At 35.9% G+C, this 19,322-nt stretch overlaps 1 protein-coding gene across 1 annotated transcript in view; it reads right to left on the reverse strand.

The window, feature by feature from the left end:
• Positions 1-19,322, reverse strand: part of LOC105202046 (polypeptide N-acetylgalactosaminyltransferase 5) — a 79,790-nt gene that overhangs the window by 40,929 nt on the left and 19,539 nt on the right. The window lies entirely within an intron of this gene.

Genomic DNA, 19,322 nt, shown 5'->3' on the forward strand with positions numbered 1-19,322 from the left:
AAATACCGTAAAAAAATAAAAATAAAAAAATGAGACAGATTCTTTGCTTATTAAGATAATTTTTAGTAAAAAAAAAATTTGTTCAATAACAATAAGGCGATGCGGCTTCTAGAGGGTCTTAAAAGAGCATGATATACATTTTGAATTGATGCGAATTCAGACTTCGTTAAAAATTAATAGGAGAATTTAAGTGTTACCAAGAAAGATCGTCCGAATCTTAAAGATTTTACAAGTTCGAAAGTGGTTTACTTTTTGACTGGGCATCAGAGACAGAGACTTTTAGGTACGAGTAACATTTATACAAATTGAAAAAGTTTGACAACAATTAAGCACGCGTGAAAATTAATCTAATGCCTTTTTAAGTCATATTTAATTCTCCCTATTCTCTCTCCATCTCTCCTTCTCTCTTTATGCATAATCGCATTATGCTAGCGTAGGGTCCGCGTTGCGACCTCCCTTCTTCTCTCGCCCTGTCCATCGTTTTGTTCCTCCTGTGTATGGACGCAGGGCGGAAACCCGTGGCGATATCGCTGCATTGTGATGCAATGCACCGTAGAAAAAGGAGCAAGCTGCAATTTCAAAAGCGTCAGACAAAAACAGACGTCGCGATGTTGGCGTGTCAAGCAGATATAGCTTGTTCCGAGGTGAAAAGTAAATAATAGAATTATTATTCGACGAATAAAAGAAGTGTTATTTGACAAATAAGGGGATTTGATGAAGTCGCTGATAGTTTGTTCAAGTTAAGGATATTAATTTGAAAGTACAAATTGTGTAAGCAAGAGTCTGTGGACTCTGTGTAACCATTATATTAATAATAGCAATTAACAGGCGGATTTGCAGGCTAACGGACATTTTGCGACAGCGTCAGAAGAAATATTATGCGCTACAAGGGACTCATTTGCAAGAGAATACAAATTGCTGTTATTCCTCGCGAAAGCCTTTTGCTCGGTAGACGCGAAAAGAGTTTTATAAAAACGGTTGCAAGACACATTATAAAAATGTATCTAAATACTGCTGGTATATAATTATGTTGTCAATAAATTTGAATCTTTAACATCTACTTTTTTATGATTGCTAAAATTAAAGCAAGAAGTATACAAATCGTAATATAATTAAATGTAATAATATATTTTTGCTGGTATACAAAGAATTAAGAAGATTTAAATCGAGCAATATTAATGCTGGATCAGAATTATAATATATTAGATAAAGTTCCTTGTTGTAAATACAATAAAATATATGATGTACTTTTATTGGATATTTAATTAATCAATTTTCATGGACGTTTAAGAAAAGTAAGTGCTTTCTATAAATCTCAAGCTACAAGAAGTCTGTTTTGTGTTCTGATTTAATTCACTAATATATCTTAATTTATTAACAATCGAAACATCTTGTAAAAATAATTATACACTCTCATAAATACCACAATAAATATTTCACCCTGTTTAATAACAAATTTGATGGCAAATTTTTTAAAAATTAATTGTTCGAGTTGTTTATATATTTGAGCAATTAATATTTGTATATATTCTTTGTTTATTCTCACTTGGTGATTTTCTTAAATAACACCTTGAAGCCAAAAGAGCCGAAGACAGTGACGATCACACTTACTCACCCGAAATGTATAACAGTAACACAAGACTAAAATATCTAAATCAATAAAAAAAAAAAAAAAACACACTACTGAGTTATCTGCTTGGACAAGGGAAAAAATGGTGAGGATATACTGACTCAGGTGGAGGCGTAGGACGAATCGTAGGCGAGGACGAGGCCATGAATAAATGTTATCCCTGATAAAGGACACTTAATTTACGCGAAACATTAACATTGAATGAACTTTATCTGTATTCGGAAGTTCGGGCCAAGTTGGCGTTTAAGTAAGATAAGGTTTAAGGTTATTGTTCGCGAAGAACGGTAAAAGAGGCTCCTCTCGCGACGGCGAAGCCATGCGAGTCCTCGCAGCCCCGCCCTCGCCGCCTTTGATATTCCACCCCCGATCAGCTGACATGCGCTCTAGGAATATTTGATAAGGGTGCTCAACCGTCCGCCCGCTCGCCCGCAACGATCGCGCCGTGCATGCATATGCATACGATCGATAGGGGATATATTTTCGGATCGAAGGCGTTTCATTACAGGGTTGTAATAACGTGTAATCACTGTCCACGCAGTGTTTGCGAGAGCAGCCGGACATTCTTTAAATTGGATAACGATATTGAATCTAATCTTCATTTATAAGGCCCAAAATTGGAGAGCGATATACGTAATGTATGATCGTTACGCGAAATAATTTTCTCTTTGATAAAGGAAAGGAGAAAATTAAACGCCAAAATTAAACACCTTTTTATTTTTCTCTGACAGCACAAGATATCGTACGAATATTCTAGAATATTCATAATATCATACGAATATTCGTATCATAATATTATACCTATATTCGTATGATATCATGATATTCGTACGATATTATGTGCTGTTAGGGTTTCATTTTATAGTTTTACATTTTTTTGTTTTCCAAAACAGTCTGCGAGACCTACTATTACTATTTTACGCTTATTTAATATAAACTTGAATTAATATAAAAATAATCAAACAGTAAAGCCTAATATCACTAATAGTGATAATTAACGAAGGAGATATTATTCTCAACTTCTTTTTATTTCATTTGTTTCAATTTTGCATTCTGTCTTTATTTTATATTCTGCTATATTAAAATTAGTCTAATAATGGAAAAAAAAAAAAAAAAAAAACAGTTAAAGAGGTATATTAATCGAAATATAATTACACGTCGATTGTACGTGTGAGAACTCTCTCATGCCCCCTTTCCTTCATAACGCGTAAAAACGGATGTCGGGAACGCTGACGCACGTTAATGTTCCGAGACGAAATTGCGGATGCGATAAGTCATGCAGTAATATCTCGGCAGGTCAATAAATCAATTGCCCCGTAGCTCTTCGAACGGGACATTAGGAATCTGTAAAGCATCGTGTGGACACAGCTGACAAGTCGCGGCGATTACCCTCGGCACAGTACTAACGCGCTATTACACAGTTTTAATATTGACATTACTATCGATTAGCTGTAGACCGGTCTGGTTCGTCAAATCGTACGTCCGAATGCACGTGCCCGTGTGTTTCCGTCATGCGTCTCCGATCGAAGCAAGATTAATGTTGAAACAACAAACATCGATGCGCAATAAGCGAATGAGTCGGACGTGCAGTTAGAAAGAACAATGCTGAGAGAAAATAAGTGATTGCAACTATAATTTAACTATAATTCATAGTAATTTTCGGTGCCTATATATTTATTTTATTTTAATCATAGAAATTATAGTTTTTAATTATTATTATTATTACGTAAATATTAAACAAATATTTAAAAAATAGTTATGTTTACTATAATCGTAATTTTAATATATAAAAATGTTTATTTTATTTTGTCATCCGTATGTCTTGATGTTTTATTACATTAATATTTAAAATCATTATAATTTATAATAAAATACATTTTAGTTGGTAGAACTATAAAAAAATTTTACTATAAAAATAAATTTATTATTACTAACATTACAGCAATAATAGTTATAAAAATAAAGCTCCTAGTCACAATCATTTTACTATGCAATTATAGTAACAAGTACAAAACGCTTTTCTCTCGGTGTACAAGAATAATACAAAATTATGTAATTGTGTAAACGTATTTTTTCCAACACCAAGTATTTAAAATTTTTTCGGATGCATTAATAATAATTCAATAGCTTTTTTATTTTTTATTTTCAATCTAAGATATCTGCGAATATTGTTCAACATAATATTCAATTAAATCCTCGACTGTTGAGCTCGTCATTCTGTAGTAAAAGATCGAACAGATTTTCGTACTGTTGTAGATTTTTTTCCCGCCATTTAAGAACGTTTTGTCAGGTGCTTTGGCTTTTGTGCCCATTCTAATAGGCACATCGAGAAATCTGCTGAAAGCATTTATGTGACCAAACGTATTGTTATTGGAATGCGATTTATAGATGTGCGGTTAGCACATCGTAGACATTAGAGACATCACCCTTTCCTTTCTCGAGAGAGAGAGAGAGAGAGAGAGAGAAAGAGAGAGAGCCACACCGGCCGTTATAACGCATCGTCGAGTCCATAGAAATAAATCCTACTCTCACGGATTCTATACAATACATATGATGCGCTCTTCGCACGAGTGATCCACCATTACTACCATTCATGCAGGAAGCCTCTCTGTGTTTGACCACAAACTGTTTTAATCCCACTGTTACTGCTATTTGCGTTTTCAAATCGTTGAGCAGCCGTATGCATCCGCATGTGAAAACGCCCGCTTGTTATGTGTATTTATGCCCGTAAGTGGCAATTGGTCGATCAATTGGCCGAGAAAGCTTTTTAAATTGCCGAAACATACAGGCGAACTATCGAGAATTTATATTTTATAGATACACACCGCTGAATCTCGAATAGATGCGTATATTTCACGTCTTCACTAGCAAGCTCCGAAAAAATTGAATAAATTGAAGTTTTAATTATTTTTTTATTAAGTACATTGACATAAATCAAATGATAAAATAATTAGCAGCGTACAGCTGCATGTCGTTTTACATTCACGTTACGTATAACTATAAATTTTCTTTTTTATAATATAAAAAGTTTGTATAAATATATAATGTGTATATTACTGTATAAAAGTAATATATAAAGATTAATTTATCATTGCCAATAAAGGTACCAAATTTGCTTAAAATGCGAAGAGATAATAGAAGATGGAAAGATACTTTAAATGATTCATTATATAAAAAAAAGCAATATCTGAATCATTTTCTAATTTTTAGTGCACAATATTTCAAACTTAACAAAAAATATTTTATTTTGTAAATTCTTTGACAATTTCGGTATCATTTTTTTTTTTTTCGTAGGAATTATACTTATATATTATTCAATCAAAATTTTATTTGTATTCTTCACATTTTCCGGAGAGAGGGATGATCTTATAGGCGCTCGTCAGCATTAGTTTTATTAATTGTCAATTTAAAATTTTGTTTGTTTGTTAGAACTCTTTCTCTCATACACGCACATCTTTACCTATCAACAATCGTTTCAATATATCTTTTCTCTCTGGAATTCACTCCTAATCTCCATCAGAATATTCGAATCGTTGTTCTTCTTCCCGACGGAAGCTCTTTTGTCATTTGCAACAGAGTGGGACAGCTTAGCTTAGTTTTTCGATTCGTCCCGGTTATTCGCGTTGCTCTCTTAAACATGTGTGTATCTAATTTCTTTCTTTGTCTTTTTCACGCAATTTTTTTTTACTTTGGCACATTTTATTTTATCCTTTTCTTTTCTCTTTTGTTACATTTTATTTCACTCTCTATTCTTTTTTTATTGTTTGTATTATTTTTCTCTTGCATTATTGTCGTGCGTTCTGTTCTTATCGTTGCTTTTGCTTTTCACTTTGTATTTTCATTGAACATTCTCAGAGGGCCTGCTTTAGAACGATAATAAACGCTTTGTTTGCCTGTTTTTTCTTTTTCTCTGCTTTATGAATATTGTGTTTATAAAATGTTGTATAAAAAATCTACTCATTTTTTAAATTCGTTTATTTATTTCTAAATGTTTGTTTATTAATTCTTTTTATTTATCATAAATTAATGACGTAAATATATGCAAATTAATTGGAAAATAAAATTTATAGAATTTTCGTCAAATTCGCGTTACTTGGTGCGTCATCACCGATTATTTTCAGTTAAGCGGGTCTTTCTGAAATTCTTTTAAAACGCCCTATGAAATATTCATCCAGTCGGACGCCGTTTATCGCAATTATCGTCTATGAAGATCGCAATTATTTTTGCGTCAACGCTCAGGCTGGACTGAATTTTTCCCGGCCGAAATTTCAGCCGGGCCCCCGATGTCTCTAAGTGTCCTTACGATCTTTGCTTTACCCAATATCTTCTTGGCTCCGCGCGCTCACCAGGTCCTTCTACTGCGACGTTTAGCGCGCTTTCCTGTGGTGGGGGTACTTTTATTAAAACTCCCGTCAATAGTGCGGTGAGGAGGAGCAGGGAGACTCCTACTACAGGACGAGGCTTGCGCTTTATACAATGCTACAGCACAGCCTAGAGTCCAAGGACCGAAAGAGATTCACGGAAATATTCGCGCGTCTCTCCCGCAATTTTCCTACGATTCTTTTTTCGACGCTTCCCCCGCGACTGAATTTATTTCCGCGAAAACGAGCGGTCTGTTTTATGAAGCGATCAAGTTAAATTAAACACATACGTCGTTTAATAAACCAGAAGACACGAGACTTGGAGAAAATAAATCTCTAAAAATGGTAGTAACTTGGCCACATAGTAATATTCAGACGACATCGTGGTAATTTAATTTTTTTTTAAATTGTAGGTAACATTAAATAAACTGATGTGTTTCTTTTTCTTAATACGTATTAATTTTTAATGCAATGCATTGAAATTGTTTTTGAAATTTTTTTAACTCTTCAAAGTGGATCTTTATGCTAACGTTAGTAAATAATTTATTATTCTTATCGTTGAATTAAAAATAATCTGCAAACTGATATTTCTTATTGATTTCGTTAGCATACGTAGTGTCCACGTTCTCACGAAAATATTATTAAAAACCGTACGTGTGCGGTTATATGAAACACCCCCCGTTTCCGCGTTATGAAACACCTCGTGACGAACGAAGATGGCAGACGTATATTTTGTACGCTTTCCTTCTCTAGTTTTTAATTAAAGTTTGTAGGATACTCGAAGGGATAAAAGCTCAGACGTTGATCCTCTTACACATCGGCTGACATCGTGCTCAAAAGGACCAAAATACTCTCGTTTATCCCGAAAGAGTTAACAGCTTTTTAAGGCAAGCCTCGTTTCTCGAAATTGGGAATGGCGCGATTTCCAAGCGTCGAACACTGCCGACGTACAGATCGCGATTATGATTAATCAGAATCGGAAGACGTTTGACAATACAGATGAAGATACCCGATTGGACTCCAACCGTGATGATGTATCGATAAAATAATATGATCTCTGGTTCATATTTCGCCGCTTTTCAATTTCAAACGTTACATCGAAACGTTTAATCAATAAACCTTGCGCACTGTGGTACTCATTTTTATTTTAAATTATATTTCATCCGCGTGCTCTTATCTTCAAGACCTTCGTTTTGAAAGGAATCAATAAAAGCTCTCCAATTGAATATATTTCGCACGTTTTCTTCAAATTCCTAGAAAACTTCATATAAAAAGTCACCTCTTTTCAGCACATATAAGACAATAATTTTTTTCAATTTTAAAAGTAGAAGCGCCGCTTTATAAAGGGCACCGATTAAAATTTTGCTATTGCAGCTACGTCTTTAATAATATTGTTGTCAGGCGAATGTGGCGAATGAGTATCGCGCGCTTTCTTAGAATCCCTAAGAATCTATGTGCACAAAAGGAAAGCTTGAAGGCGTACACGTGACCAACCATCGTGGACCTCACGCATGCCCCGTTTAATACCACAGCTTGACGGCTTGGTTGGTATGTGGGGGGTAGGTAGGTATATTGGCGCCTGCCGTTAAGCTCATGTTGATCCCTTGTACCAAGCTAGAGTCCCTTTATCCGCAGCGATCTAGAGCGTAGACAAAAGCCGCCATCTTGCCGATGGATCTCCGCTTGTAAAAAACTGATGGACATTCAATGGCGTGTGCAAAGAATTATTTTCGAAAAAACCATTGTTACGCGTAAAGAAAAATGTTAATTAAATTGACACAATGTTTAAATCCTAACTTTTTTAATAATAAGTTTTATTTAGTAATTTATAATGCAAAGTACAAAAAAATCTTCGAATGATTACTTAACCTTTGCTGTTTTTGTGGAAAAAAGGAGTTTAGTCTTAGAAAAAAAGGTTTAGTCTTAGAAATTGTTTATCTTGAAAATTTTGTTTTTGATTCTTTGTAAAGATATTCTCTAACACACATTTTAATTTTATTCATTCTACATCTAATTTTTTAATCTTTTTCTTCTTTTTTTAAATTATGTCGTAACAAAAATTTATTTATCTTTCTATTCATCTATAGAAATTGTATTCATATCATTCTTTATTATTTTTATGTACACTGAGAAAAGAATTTGTTAAAAAAACTAAAATATTTAGTCCGCTGCGATCAACTAAATATTGGCTTCATTCAACAGTTAGTTGAACAAAAAAATGTATACCTAGTTCATTCATGTCAGCCATTCAAACTTTTTAACCAAGATTTAATGAAGCCAACTCAATATTTAGTTGCATGTATCGAACTAAATATTTTAATTTTTCAACAAATTTGTTTTCTCAGTGTAGATTCTTTTATTCTATTCTCTATTTTGTTCCGAAAGAATTAATATAAGACTTCTTTTTATCTCCTATTCCAAGAAATAATTTTTAACCGAGAATTAAATTAACAGAGATAATTGTCTTAAAGCGCATTTATTAGTTTGCGCAAGAAACTCCAACATATGTCAATGTTTGAAAACGATAACGTATAATCGGCAAAATTTTTCATCTCCTGAGAATAGAGGGCTGTCCACACACCGTTATCATTTTCAGTATCAATGAAGGTAAGATATGAGAGCGCGGCGATGTTAATTAAACCGGAGCGCTCCGATAGCGCGATATAGCTTGTCAATAGAAACTCCCGGAGTATCATTATATTTTCACGTAAAATTACGCACGCCGAGAAACCGGCTAGTAATTTTTCGTTCAATTATCGGCCTCTCTAAAATACTCGCATGAATAAATAAGCAACGTATTATATTTATTGTGAAACAATAAAAAATAATTGGAAGACAAAATGTCAATAAAATTTAATTTGAAGAATTGAGCGGAGGATAACATGTGACGTAACAATAATAATCCCCCCCCCCCTAGCTTTTCCGATAAATTCTGAGCATCGCTGTCTTTTCAAGTAAGCGCTCTTTTGCACGTAATTAAACTGCGAATTTTGCATAATTAAATTAAACAACGTTAACTAAGTTATTATCGATTATGAATTATAATGTATGATCGAAAAAGCGTCGGGACAGTTAACCGGCTTGATGTATCGATAATAAAGCCGTCCACATCCTTCTCGGGCGTGAACGGAGGACGTAAAGGTGACGCCCCAGCGGCTTTCGCTCTAATGCTGGTGAAAGAGCGCTAAAGGCTTCGACACGCGCTAAAGTCGTTATACCTCGCCGCACATAAATAATTAATGACCATTTACTGGCGGTTATAAATGCGGCTTGCACCCCGATTTAGTGAAAATGACTTCGATGCGGTGGGAATATTCGCGCGTCGTCAATCTACGTGTTCAAAGCGTTCTGTGCCACAAGTTTACAATCGCAATTGCATGCACACGCGCGCGCGCGCACGCACACACACACACACGCACACACACACGCGCGCGCGCACACACACGCACACACACACACACACACACACACACACACACACACACACACACACACACACACACACACACACACATTCACATTACAATCTTTGAAAAAGTAATCATCAAAAGTATAAAGCACACTTAAAGTTTTTTTTGTTTCTGAAAGATTATTTATAAATCTTGTTGTAATGCTTGTGATTTTTTTGAATGATGGGAAGAATCTCGAAAGATTAATTTAATAAAATTATGACTGCAACTTTGCAAAAAGAGGATTATTATCATTTTCAAAGTATATTTTCTTGGTTTCATTGAAATTAAAGAAGGGTTATCTTATTTCTTAAACAAAATTAAATTTTTAGGGCATTATTTTTCGTGAACTACGACATTAGTTGATATCCCCAATTGAAGATCGCCCCCTGTCCAGGGCGATCTGATATTTGTGTGGGATGAACGTTCGTGCTACATACGGCAATAAAATTCTCCCACACGCCATCGGGATCACAGGCAAAGGCATTTCATGTTCCGTATGAAATAAATATCGAGTTGAATTTGTTATGAAGGCAACCGGGCGTGTATTGCGGATTGTGTTTATCGAGCCTGTTGATCTGGGTTCAGGAGTATGATTGACTTATAGCCAAAAAGAATAGCCAAAAAGTACACGTTAAACAAATATTTTTAATCGATTGACGAATTGATCAAACAAGCGTATTCTTAAAAAAAAAGACGTAATTATATAAATCACGTGCAGTTTTTAAAAATATATTATTATGCTCTCTCTTCTCTTGGAATGTATTATATTTCGTTTAAAATAAAAGCTTATTGTTTTTAATAATTACATATTATTTATTTATATACTGTTATATATATTATTATTTGTATACTATTATTTGTATAAAAATGTCTATAACAAGTTATTTAACTTCTTATTTATTTCTCATAGATTTGAAATATATTTCCTAGATTTAATATAAAATCGAGACACGTTTGCAAATTTATAGGAACTTGTTGTTAATTGTACTAATATGGAGCCTTTAAACTTTTAGTGGAAGGCAATACATTGTACTTTGTATCACAAAAATCAAAACTTAATAACCTTCATAAAATATTAATAAAATGAAGAGTTCGCTGCAACAGAGGACTAAAACTCACATTTTGTAAAAATAGAGAAAATGAACGTTAAATTTAATCATTAAACTCAACTAAATTAACTTTAACTTTAGACTCAATTTTCTTTGAGCTGCTGTTGCAGCAAGTCCTATCTATTCAAGATTTACGTAAAATGCATCCGATAAATTAATAAAAACGCGCAGGATGATGTGTTGGAACGCGTGAATCAATGAAACCGACGATACTTATAGAAGAGCTTTTCGAGGCACGTGCGAGCGTCTGACCATCTCGGGTACCCCGATACAGCTTCCCCGCGATCGTTTATATGGGCCCCTCTGGGGGCCAAGGTGTATGTACGTCGCATGAGCCGCAGTCACGTGGCTGTCACGTGCCAGGGATTACTAATTATGCCCCAAGAACGATCATAATATCCTGAACCCAGTGGGCACACTGCATAGATACAGTTAATATCTGGTACGGCAAACATCGCCGCTATTCACAGCTCCGGAGTATGAATAAAGTTTCTTGCCTGAGGCGGAGAAAGAGAGAAAGAAGGGGCAAAGAGAAGGAGGAAAAGTCGTGGATATTTGATTTTCGCACATAAGAAATGAGAATTTATGAAAGATTTACAAAAAAATTCTTAAGACAAACGCCAGAGGAAGATAATAATTCGAGACCTGTAAGCGATATTTTTATATATTTGTTTGCGAGAAATCATCCAGAAAGCAAAATTGCAATTATTTATTTCCGACACTCAATGCTCCGTAGAATTTTTTATTATAAAAACTTGTTTCAGTATAAAAATTTTGTCGAATAATAATTGATTTTGGCTCTTGCAGCTTAACTTGTTATACGATGTCGTTATTTCGTCTTCTATTTGATTCTTTCTTCCTTCCTTTTTTGTAATTCAACGTGTTTTTCATGCAACTTCATATTTCTTTCTGTGAATCTCACTATACTGATAAATATGTTAAATGCATAAATGTATTTTATATATGTAAACGTATTAGTAATTGCAGTTTTATCCATGCGTCATATATTGCTTAATTTTCTTTATATTTTTTGTAGCAGCAGCACTGGTGCTCTAATATATTTGCGCATGTATTTTTCACAATTTTTTGTTGTAGTAATTCGATGGCTATACAATAAAATTAGAATTTAAAATTAAATATAACGTATAATAACTTCGTAATTACATCCTGATAAAAGTAATGAAGAATATTTACTCTACTAAAAATTCTCTCCGCGCAGAAACCAATTCAAAATATATTCGTTGAAGAAAATATTTTTTTTTTTTCTGGTACATATTGAACGCCCTAGTTATATTTCAAATACAAACTGCCGATGTTTTACGCGTTCAATCGCACGTGAAATATACAAATGTTTTTCGTCGGCGACGTTGTTTAAAACGTTTGGGCAAGCGAAACGGTACATATTTTTTCGCAAAAACAAATTCGCGCGTCGCAATCTACGTTTTTTTTTCGACTCTAACAGATAGGAATCCCAGAAAAAAAATCGCCTACGTTCAATCATAGTTTGCGTAACGCATACGCAGACCGGATATGAATCGAGAGCGTGGCCTGGTGTGATCTCGGCAAAGAATAATATTTGTATGCTACTTTCCCATATTTGGATGTCGCTTTGAAAACATCGAGAATTGACTTTCCTATTTATTGTTTTTTCTTGATTAAAGAGAGAGAGAGAGAGACAGATAGACAATGTTTATTGAAAGTTCTAGGACAAGTCCTCTAAGAACTTACAGATATATCGAGTGTAAAAGAGAAGATGTACGGTGCGGCGCAATGATTCATGCGGATAAACAAATAAGTCTAGCATATAAAGAGTATATTACTAGACTTGCTTGTTTACCCGCACGAATCATTGCACCGCACTGTACAGCAATAAAAATGCCAAAATAGTAATCAAATTAAATGAGATGAGAGAGAGTGACGCATAAGTTTTCCGAAAATAAAAGTTTAAAATAAAGTTTTAAAAATTCCATTTAAACGTTTTATTTCTGAATATCTCTTTACTCCCTTCTCTCTCCTTTTCCCCTCCCCCTTATCTATTTATATGCTTTCAACATTTATGCATATATGCACATGTGTGTAATATATATATTTATGCTTCTCTGATATTATATATGTATATGTATAATATGCATCATGTATATATATATATGTACATATATGTATATACATGTTCTAGAATTCTCTGTGACCACAAGTTCAAATCAAAATTTAGGTCAGGTATTTGGGGATATTCCGCATAGAGCTAAATGAGCTTGATATCGCTCTTAACGAGTGATATTCGAATTTCTCAAATACAGAAATGAGAATTTTTCTCTCGTTTCTGTATTTTTCGTCGTGAACGAAGAGATAAACGTCGCGCGCGAAACGATTTCGCCGGACTAAATCCGTCGATTCCGGCTTTCAATTCGGCGGGTTTCCCATGGACGTCGGTGCCACGTGACTTGTGTCAATAGGACGCACTTGGGTATACCCGCCGGGACCCGTCGCCGGACTGACAAACGCCCGCGATGTCTTTCCGGGCTTGCCGCAGCGTCGCAAACGGGAGAACGAGTATTTGCAAAGTGGCCGAGTTTCCGAAATTGGCGACTACGCGGCTCGTGAAAACAAGGGCGAAACCTGGCAATATTTTCCCGGGCAAATAAACGCGGCGGTCTGCGGATGAGAATTTACGCAGCGCGGAAATATATGAAACGTCGCCGAGAGATCGACGAAACCGATGAATATTCCGCGGTTTATGCGGAACGAACGCTTTTTAGCTGTGAAACGCGTCAGGCTTTGAGCGTTACGTGCGTGTAAAATAACAATGCGAATAAGTCGACAAATTACTGTCTCACGAATAGGTGAATGTAGCTTGATATTTATTTATAACACGTTTAATTTCAACAAAGATGCAACTAATGCTCCGAGATGTAAAATCATCACTTTGACGTAATTTACGTTGCATTCGTGTGACGTGATAAATGTTTACGTTTTTTAAATTATTTGTAAATTCGTAAACCATCAAATTATATCTCTGACTATACACAGTTATCCTTATAATTGTATTTTAATTATATGTATTATTGTCCATATTATTAGCTCATTTGTCGTAGATTTTATAACAACTTGGTTGATGCCTCGACCTGATTTGTGCATTTTATAATTTGTTAACACAATAAACTACTAAATTTTTCATTTTTGATCGCCTACGTTATATAATATCGCTCCCTCGCTACAAGGTGTTTTACAGCCGTGAACGAGCGAGCTAATCTGGATCCTCTGATTATCTCTCGTCGGCTCACTCTCGCAAAACGATCTGCGACGTGTCTCTCATACCTCACATCTCACCGTCGACAAGTTATTTCTCCTGTCTCATCGAGTCAAAGGGAACACGAGCGAGCGAGAGAGCGAGTGAGAGAGAGAGAGAGAGAGAGAGAGAGAGCGAGAGAGAATGGGAGACGAATAACAGGGTAGCGACCGATCGCCGATCGTGTAACGTCACACGGTGCTCCCACACGTGACGGCACGTGGCGCCCACGCGGAGAGCCCCGCGCGCGCCCCCGCCGCGCGTGGTCGCGCGAGAGCGCGATGCTCAAGCGTGCGGAAAATCGCTCTTTGAAGTCCCGAAATTCGCTGTTAATCGCGATCTAACGCTCACCTTCGTCGCGCCGCGAGCCCGGCCCGACCGGGCGATATGTTTTTCAGCGGAAGTCGAGCGAGGGTGAATCCCCTCCCCCTTCCAACCCCCTGCCTACTCACAATCGCGCGTCCGAATCAAAATCTCTTCACAGAGAGACAGATACGCAAAACGAGGGCTGAAGGAGGAGCAAGAGGAGGAGGAGGAGGCGCGCGGGATGATAGGGGTGACGGGAACGACGGGGGTGGGACGAGGTAATTGTTTGCCAAGCGTCTATATTGCGTTCGGCTGGTATCGGGGAAATACCGCGTGGCGACATTGTAATCGATCACGGCGATTCTCAGATGATTCTTCATCGCTGAGGTCTCGATGAGACAAAAGAGAAATTCTTTCGATTTTCTTTGAATTTCGTACGCGCCATCCTTATTTTCCGCTACAGGTGGGATTATCCCGCATTAAAAGCGCATTATTGATTTTGTAAAAGCAGTGTCAATAATCTACGTGATGGTTAAATTGTGAAAGGGTTGAGATTTTGCAAAATTATTTTAAGAAAACACTTGGTATCTTTCCATCTTTAAAATACACTCAATTGTGTTCGCAATTATGTTCAAATATTGTCTAAATAAATAAACAACCAATAAAGTATCTGAGCCGAATAGAGCTCGGCACAAAGTAAGGCTGTTAATGTGTTAAATTTATCATTTAAAAACGAGCTTGACACTTAGAATATATGCTTAGATAGAAAAAAGTGTTGAGTCTATTTATTATAACACATATTATTCAACTTTCTAATTATATAGAAAATAATAAATGTATTATTTTGGAATGTATATTTTTTAACGTTTTTAATAAACAATTAAGGTCCATCTGTAACCATTGATATTTATTTATTATTATGAAGCTCATACTAGAGAATAATAATTTTCAATGCTGCTAACTTTTCGGAAACTAAAAGTGCAACTAAATGATTAGAAACTTCCGAAGATTAAAAGATTAAAGACCAAATTAGAAATAATTGTGATGTTAATACAGTAAACCCCAAGAGATTTTTGATTAATGATTATTTTAAAACTGATTTTAAAAAATAATGTTTAATTCCTCTGTTATTTTTAATTTATTTTTGATTCGAACCTTATTATAAAGTCCAATGTCAGATTTTAACAATTTGTTTTTGTTTGTTTACAAATATTCTATGTGGAAGATATATTTTATGAGTGATCGAGATAAAGATTTTTATTTCGATTATTCTTTCTCATTTAGTTTACTTATACTCATAACTAGAGTTTTTAAAAAATGAAGTAAATTAAGTAAACCTTATTCAGGCTCAGGTACTTTACATAACAGGAGCTGGTTGTTTTATTGGAAACTTTTGGGGGACAACAAAATATCGTTCTGTATATCTAGGCGTGGCACGTAAAACGCAATTTCTGTCGTCAGGTGCGCCCTTCGTGTCTCGGTATATTTACTTTTCTGGCGATATGAATAGTTATTATGATAAATAGCAATATGCCCGACATTCCGAGGCTCGCATGTAACTCCCGCCGAGGCAGTATCAAGGTTTGCATCCATTTTTCAAGGATACCAGGGAGAGTCGGGAATGGAACAAAATTTTTCCTTCGACTACGATTTGAATTTATGATGACTGAGACGCGACACAGAAAATAAAACGTTTTTTTTTATATATAATAGCGGTATGAATATTCATACGTACAGCCATAGTTTTAATATTCCCGGACAATTATCCTAGGTGTTGATATCATCAACAATGATATAAATGTAAAGTGAAACGAGCGCGGAGAGACGAAAATTATTCCGCTTTTAAGTCCGTTAACTTTCACGGGTTTTTCCCGGGAATCTGTCGCGTAAATGTACAAAAATTTGAATTATAACTTTATTACATTTCACAATTTCCGGCGTATTAAATCCCCGACGTATAAGCCAAATAAATGAGCAATCGAAATGCAGTACAACGACATGCTTTGCATAAAGCTATGTGGGTTAAATTTTCGATAATTATTCAGTAGGGAACGCAATGCGGACAGTTTGGTCTCGTTGAATAATGTACAAGTTACGCGATGCTCGTTCTCCACATAATTTTAATAACAAAAAATTTTGCTTACCGAATTTAATTCTGAATTAGCCAAAAACTCTGTTATTTAAATCAAAATGCCGAAATTGCAAAATAACCAAAAGAACTTTATTGTATATTATTTTTGTAATAAGTTAATTTTTTTTCAACATCCTGGAACTGAACTTTTGTATGGTTTATCTTTTCTGTTTTTCTTTCTAACGTGAAAAAAAAATATAGCAAAGATGAATCGTGCAAGATCAGTCTTAGAATTTGGAAAAAGAACATGCCTAATAATTCTTTAAATTGTTAAAAATGTGTCGGTCATTGTCTATCATCTAAAATTATTTAATGACACAAACTGAGAACAAAAATCTTCCCCGTTGATATTTATCAACGTCAACGGAAAAAATGCCCATAATAAAGAAAATGTACAAAAGAAAGATTTACGATAATGTATAGGATTCGTGCCAAAGGTTTGCGAAAGTTTTGCCATCAAACTTTAATTGTGTTAAGTAAGAGTACAAAACCCAAGTTTCTTAAAAAAGAATGCTTCTCCACTGGAGAAAATTTTCTCTCGCATCGGACAAAGAGTTTAAGGTCATGGCGGCTGTTTTGCTTTGAATTTACTGAAAATCTGTTCATCTACGAGTTTCATTCGACACGCACGACAAACCTACCGTGTCAATCTGACATGACGGTTTGCAAGATTTTAGCAATTATATTTTACGATGACGCACGCAAAAAGATACGTTATGTTGTTTTATATTGCGCAGGTAGAGCCTCGGTACTCGGGGGTAATACGAGTGAATTCGGTTTAAACTCGGGCCGGGGGCGTTCCTTTATTGAACCGTGCGATGCTAAAGCTCGAATGCCAAAGAGTAGCGGGATCGGAAGGAACGTACGAACCCTCCTTGGTCTCTCACTCTCTCTTGCTCCCTTCTCTCTCTCTCTCTTTCTCTCTCTGTAGTATCCCGGTGCCGGGTAACAGGGACGCATTCCAGGGAGGCGCGCAGCTGCTTTCAGCTACGCTTCGCGTCCTGAAGCTGCGTTTCCCGTATAACCAGTGGCGGATTATCGCCGAGACATTTGCCTCCCCAAGTTCTCCCGAAGATGTAGTAATTATTACTCGTTATTAGATGCCATTTTGGTATCTCACTTAGCTATTATTAATCACTCTTTAAGATTTTCATCTCTTTTAATCTGCCATTTTGATTTGTTTATTTCGACATATGATTTCAAGTTTCAACTTCGCTTTAAATATGTAAATTTATTTCAATATTAACATTAAATAATATTAAATCTCTTGACGATTATATCGTGTACAGAGTCGAAAATGATATATAACGCTCTTCTGTAAATCTATCTCTTCGAGAGTTAAGTACAGAGCCTGTCGGCGTCTTGGAGATCTCGAAAGCTCAGCTTGCGTTTGCTCGGGGCGTTTGGGTGTTCTCCGCGCCACTGCATATACCGCTCTCGTATGGGTGCCGCGCCGTACTGCATTCCTAACAAAGTAGTCATCACGCATTCCTGGGACGCAATCGTGAACTTCCACCCTCGTTAGCAAAAGATGGATTCGTGCGCGCTAGGCTAAAGAGGACACGTTATTAGAATTCATCGCGCGACCGTCATCCACGCGGGGGTGGCGAGCTGGATACGTCGAGTTTGGATTCCACCCGAGCCCCGAAAAGCGGACATCGGCGCGGCGACGCGATTCGATGGCAGTTCTTTTTTCCCCCTTTCTTCTTGTCGCGCCTGGAGAAGTGTGTGCGTTCAGCGAGAGAACGATTTTGTTGAAAATAATTATGTTGGATCGTTAAAATAATTGCATTCTACTGAAGAAAGGATTTGGTAACCATTGGTGGTTACCAAATTTGGTAACAGTCAAATTATTTTAGCGATTCAACATAATTATTTTCATATCTGTATTTTTAACAAAATTGTTCTTTCCATTTCTTTCGCAGCGTGTTGCGCACTGCGCGTCATATCGCATATGCGAATCTTTTCGCGAAAACCTCCGGGGGTTGATAGAGGTGTAAGATGATTCTCGTTGTATAGAGAAGAAATAAAACGCGAGCGAGGATTTAATAATGCGTTTCCACTAACAAAGTCAGGAATTGATTACCAGTTGTTAGCGTAACAACTCAGGTACTTTTTAAAATGATATTTCACTCGTTGTCAAGTATTTTTGCCGGAGGTAGACCCAAATGTAGACCAGATTCTGTTCAGGTGTCTATACTTCCGGAATTTCGCCATTTTCTCAGTTAAACCTATTCCAGTCATTATTGCTTTTAAAAGCTGCCTTATACATTGAACTTATTAATCTTAAACCGTTTCGGTTATTTAAGCTTTTTTTTAAATTATCTTAAATATAAAAAAAAACACTAAATATTTTCTAAAAGTGCAAGAAAAAATACTTGATTAAAAATTATTTCTTCATTTTATTTACACAAATAATTGAATTAAACAATGCTTACTTGACTGCAAATAAATAAAGCTATTAGAACCTATCGAATAAATAATAATTTTGTTTCGTTAAGTAAAGCTCCTTTGTTTGAAGATATTCTTTCTCTTAGTGCAATATAACGGACATTGCGTTAATAAAATTTTTATATTTATTTCTCGACGTAAAGTATGCTGCTGAATATCAGTCCAATTACTTAAATTTTATCGTAGGAGGGAAGAGTTCAGCAATCGAGCCTCGCGTATCGTGAAAGGAATTCCGATGTCAATGCACCCAGCATTTTCACAACATGTGCAAAACAAAGAGTCGATGCCTCGATCTCGCGCAGCGCCATTGCGTGGGCACCCTTTCTCTGCGTGACCAAAGGGAAGTTGGATGGCATCTATGCGGACAGGGATTTTCTCCATAGGATGTATAATGCTCGAACCGTATCGACATAATTACACGGTCGGCGTTAGTGTCACATCCTAAACAATATGCCGAAGAAGGGTAGGGCGTCGGGTCGTATGCACCTGCAAAGAACCCCATATTTCATCCGACCTAGCGGCGACTTTTGTGCTTTCATGTGCCGTGAAATGGTAAGGGTCATTGAGCATCCCTAATTTTTCATTGTCCCGAAAAATAA

The sequence above is a fragment of the Solenopsis invicta genome, chromosome 1 (assembly GCF_016802725.1).
Source record: "Solenopsis invicta isolate M01_SB chromosome 1, UNIL_Sinv_3.0, whole genome shotgun sequence".
Classification (NCBI taxonomy): domain Eukaryota; kingdom Metazoa; phylum Arthropoda; class Insecta; order Hymenoptera; family Formicidae; genus Solenopsis; species Solenopsis invicta.